Genomic DNA, 5214 nt, shown 5'->3' on the forward strand with positions numbered 1-5214 from the left:
AAAAAGGCTCGATCATACTCAAAGCTGTTCTCTGGTACAGGTTTGTGATGAATATTAAATTTTCCAGTTCAGGAATGTATTTAAAGGTAAGTACGTAAGAAAAATTTCAGTAATTAACACAATGTAAGCAATTAAAGGTAAGTATTCAAGGTAAGCTCAGCCAGCAGAGAAACGTACTTTTTGCCGAAATTGCAGTTTTCGTACATTTTTCGTATCCGGAAATATTCAGAAAACGATTTTCATATTTGTTCATTTTTCGTAGCCGAAAAATGTCATCTTTTTTCAAAACAATAATTTTAAAATATTTGTTCAAACTAAGCATTTGAAAATATGTATACGTATTCATCAGTAGCTGAGTGTGCAGAGAAGTGTGGTACTATTTGTTAGCTTTCAGGAGGTCCCGGGTTCGAATTCCGTCAGAAGCAACACATTACAATTATTTATTCAAATTGAAATAATTGCTGAATCTTAAAATTGTTTTTTGTTTGGTTTCCTGCAACTATGAAAAAGTTTCTGTGAAGTTAATAATGAAATAGTTTTCAACGAAAGATTTAATCAGAAAAATTTTAGGGAAATAGCCGAAAGCGCATCCGTTTTACAACCATTTTCGATAGTTTTCTGCACATACGTTTCGGATGAACACTTTAGTGGGAGAATTGATCTGAAAAACGTCCGAAAATGGAATCGGAAAACGGATGAAACATCAGGTGTTTATACGAAATTGTTTCCATTTTCGGATACGTTTCCGGATATTTTGCTGGCTGGGAGTATTCCATGTTGTAAATTCATTATTACGAACTAATATTAGTTTTAAAACTCAATTAGATTATTAACTTGTTTATACCTACGCAAGAACCGCATTAACAAAAAGCTGATTTGACTCAAAACATATTTCTTTGAAGCATTTATACCTGTGTCGTTATAGCGCACTCGCTAAAAGCGTATTCAAAAGTAAAGAAAATTTGTTATTTTTATTCGATATTTCTTAAATAATTAATTTACGCGGTGGACCGAAATGGAAGCGAACAAGAATTCAAATTTGTTATAATAATAATTCAAATTTAAAACGGGCTGCATAAGGAAACCAGCATTTTTTCACTTCGCGTGAAATGAGTGATGTGTTTATACCTGTTTTCTAACCGATGTAAGAAATAAAAAAGCGATTTGAAAACAAATTCGAGTCAATACACTTTTGAATTTCTGAGCGTATTGAAAGTTGGTTTATGCATCCATTTTGAATTACAGCGAACTGGGTCAAAGCGCTTTGTGTGTTGGTATAAACAAGGTATATGACTCATGTCCTCGACACTTTGAGAGCTGACACGTTTCTTTGGAGGGTTTGCTAGGTCTAAAACCACATTGACTAGGCCCATCAGTTCGTTGCCCTGGGCTGAAATCTTTCACACAATATGCTGGATAAAACCTTCTGACCTATGCTTAGAAGGCTGATCCCACGATAGTTGGCGCCTAAGGCGCGGTCGCCTTTCTTGGGGATTCCTTTCATTTGACCATATTCTGCATTCAGGCAGGTCGTCAGCTCCAGCAGCTTTGTGGTTTTTTACCCGCGTAATTGCTATTAGTACCTCGACATAGTCAGATAGTGGGAAATCGACTCCATCATCATCGACTGTGTGTTCGGGTTCGTCTTCTCCACAACTTTCCATGCTGCTACCATTCAGTAAGTTTGAAAAGTGTTGCATCTAGAACAAAGACACGCTCTGGACATCGGTAGCCATAGTTGTTATGACAGGAGTTCGCCGTGGTCTTCAAACCTTCAGCAAGTCGCTTAACTCTCTGGTAAAATTTTCGCGTATTTTTCTATCGTCAACCATTCTAAGATCTTCGCACTCACGTATTTTGGCCTCTCTCGTCTTAGCGCGGTAAATACGTTGCTTTCCTCTCGCAGCGTTGCCCTGTGGGCGGCATTTCCTTCTCTGCAGCATGTTGTTCTTTCAGGTTCGCTGAAATCCGACGATTTTCTCGGCGGCGGAACTTAATGAGCGAGAAATGTGATTCCATTGCACGCATATGTCGGTATAATTTGGCCGTCTGTTGTGATTTCAGATTTTCGGCGTTGAGCTGTCCTTGCATATACAGTTTAGCACTTCAAACAAGGTCGTTTTTCGGCCTTCGCGCGAAACAAAAGCTTTCATTATTTTTCGCAAATCTAAGGATCCAGTTCTGAACAATACAACAAAGGTAAAATGAGTTTTGGGCAGAGACATAACTATTATAAGAGAAAAGAATAAAAGTCAACCAATAATCATTATATTAAGATAAATATTTTTCGAGTCATCTATAATTATTATTCAAGGACTTATATTATAAAAGTCCTTTGATAATAATTTCATAATAATTATCAGAGAAATAAATATTTTAAGTCTTCAAAGACTTTTATTTTAAGACTTATATTATAAAAGTTTCTTATAATAATTATCATTGATAAATATTTTCAAGTCTTCAAAGAATTTTATTTTAAGACTTATATTATAAAAGTCTTTTCATAATAATTATGAGCGCGAAAAAATTTTTAAAGTCTTAAACGACGGGAGTTGTTCAGGAGCATTTCAGGTTTAGTTGGGGAGTTCAGAGCTAGATGGGGCCCAGTTCGGGACTAGTTGGGGAGCAGTTTGGGACCAGTTGGGGCTGGGTTTGGGACCCGTTCAGGATTATATACAAAATTTTTTTGCGCTCATAATAATTATCAAAAGACTTTTATAATATAAGTCTCAAAATAAAAGTCTTTGAAGACTTAAAAATGTTTATCTCAATGATAATTATTATAACAAAACTTGTATAATATAAGTCTCAAAATAAAAGTCTTTGAAGACTTAAAAATATTTATATCGCTGATAATTATTATGAAAATACTTCTATTATATAAGTCTTAAAATAATAGTTATCGATGACTTAAAAAATTTTCTCACACTTAATTATTATCAAACGGCTTTTATAATTCTTACGAAAATGTTTATGACTTTTTTAAAACTCCACCATGAAATAATTATTATTCTGGGTCTCTTGTTTTGGTCATTCGTGTACCGAGGTGATTTTTCAATTTCCACCAAACACTGAAAGACCCCTCACAAGAAGCCGATGAATCTGGAACCGTCATTTATTTTACTAGCCTATATACATGCATACTTGATATTAAAAGCTTGTCGTAGCAGTAGAATATTTTCGAGGTTGGTCGAATATGTCAGCTCAGCATGAATGTTTTTCTCTTGGCATGTTTTTCAATATTTGGGGCTGAGGATAGAGATTACACAATTCAAAATCATCTCACTCAGTTATAATGTTTCAAGACCCGGGTTCGATTCCCTTGTTTCGAAAAATATCCAGAACATGGTGTTTCTAATAGCGATCGCCCTCGGCAGCCAATAGTAACTCTTCTGTAAGGCGTCGGCGTAACGTTATCGTCCTTTCATATTGTGGCAACATCGTCTCGAAGGAAGGTGGCTACACAAAAATGCAACACTGTTTTCTGTATCAAGTGTTATCACTAGTTTTTTCTTTTAAAATCGAAAAGTGATTAACGTACGATTGAAGTGACTCTTTACATACAAATAAAAACTAAGTTTCTTAAAGCGTTTCGCTTGCTTAATACATAGTACAAAATAGAAGTTTCATTTGTATTGAGCAGCAGTGCTCTTAAAACTAGTTATTTACAACATTCTTCAAAAAACTTAACTGCTGCAAGTCTTCAAAGCAGCTTGCAGCTTTTCGTGGAAAAATACGATCGCTGAATCGTGCAACATGAGCGAGGCTTCCGATGAGAAGGTAGACTGCCACATATGCAAAAAGCCCGAGGAGGGTGATATGGTGCAATGCGATAGCTGCGACAATTGGTTCCACTTTGTATGCGCCAATGTTTCTTCTGGTATCGAATCCATCGACTGGCTGTGCAGTGAGTGTGCAACAAACAAAACAGTGGTCAATGCGCAAGAGGAAGGTGAATCTATTGGTGCTACGAACGCAAGTATGCAGGTAGCAGGAAATGGAGGTAAACACGATGGTTCAAATCGCAAGGACACGGAATCTGTTTTGCAAAGCGAGGTAAGGGAGTTGCAAAAGCAAGTACTCCAGCTACGTAAAGAAAATGATATTTTGCAAAGTCGCCAAAATAATTCGGGTGTACAAGCAACCAAGGTCACCACGTTGCCAACCACGAGCGTAGATTATAGATTCAATGCGCTAACCACGGGCACACAGGGTGACACAAACGCGCAGTACACAGGGTTAAGAGCGCAAAGCAATTTCTTTTTGCCAAGCACGAGCGCACAGGCACTGACTACGGGCATGAAGAACATTTCATTGCGAGGCAATTCAATGGAGCGAATTACGGGCACAGGACCCCTTCCAAGACAGTTGAACACAAGTGATCAGTACACATATACTGCAAGGGGCATGCAGAGTCAACTAAACGCAGGTGCCTACATCGGCGCGAATCATAGTTTGAATAATGACTTCTTAAGGCAAGATCACGACGGTGGCGGTTATGGCGGCTCCATGTGCGGTGGTTATCGCACTGGAGAACGTCAGTCAAATTATAACTTGACAACTGTGCAAATTCAAGCAAGACAAGCTCTGCCAAAAGAGTTGCCACACTTCAGTGGCAAACCCGAAGAGTGGTCGATGTTTATTAGTAGCTATGAAAATTCAACTCGTATATGTGGCTTTACTAATGATGAAAATCTACTTCGATTGCAGCGCGCCTTAAAAGGAAAAGCACTCGACTATGTACGAAGTCAACTTTTGATTCCAGCACTAGTACCTGATGTCATTTTAACGCTCCGTACAATTTTTGGTAGGCCTGAACATATAATAAATAGTCAATTAGAAAAAGTTCGCTCATCGTCAGATGTAAACGCCAACAAACTTGAAACGCTTATACCATTTTCACTTGAAGTGAAAAATTTGACAGCGACGGTCGCTGCGGCCGGACTTACGTCACATTTGAATAATCCTATGCTTTTAAGAGATTTAATTCAAAAACTTCCAGCTCAAATGCGTTTAGATTGGGCAGTGCATTCAAATGGTTATCTTATCTTACTAATATTATAAATGTGAAAGTTTGTATGTTTGGATGTTTGGGAAATCATCACGCGGAAACGACTGAACGGATTTGCATGAAATTTGGTACACAGATAGCTTATGGGCCAGATTGGTTAACCGGCTATTTTTTTAAGAGTTGCCACCTGTTAAAAAAGTTTA

The sequence above is a fragment of the Rhagoletis pomonella genome, unplaced genomic scaffold, assembly GCF_013731165.1.
Source record: "Rhagoletis pomonella isolate Grant_MI unplaced genomic scaffold, Rhpom_1.0 Rhpom_scaffold_00002, whole genome shotgun sequence".
Taxonomy (NCBI): Eukaryota; Metazoa; Arthropoda; class Insecta; order Diptera; family Tephritidae; genus Rhagoletis; species Rhagoletis pomonella.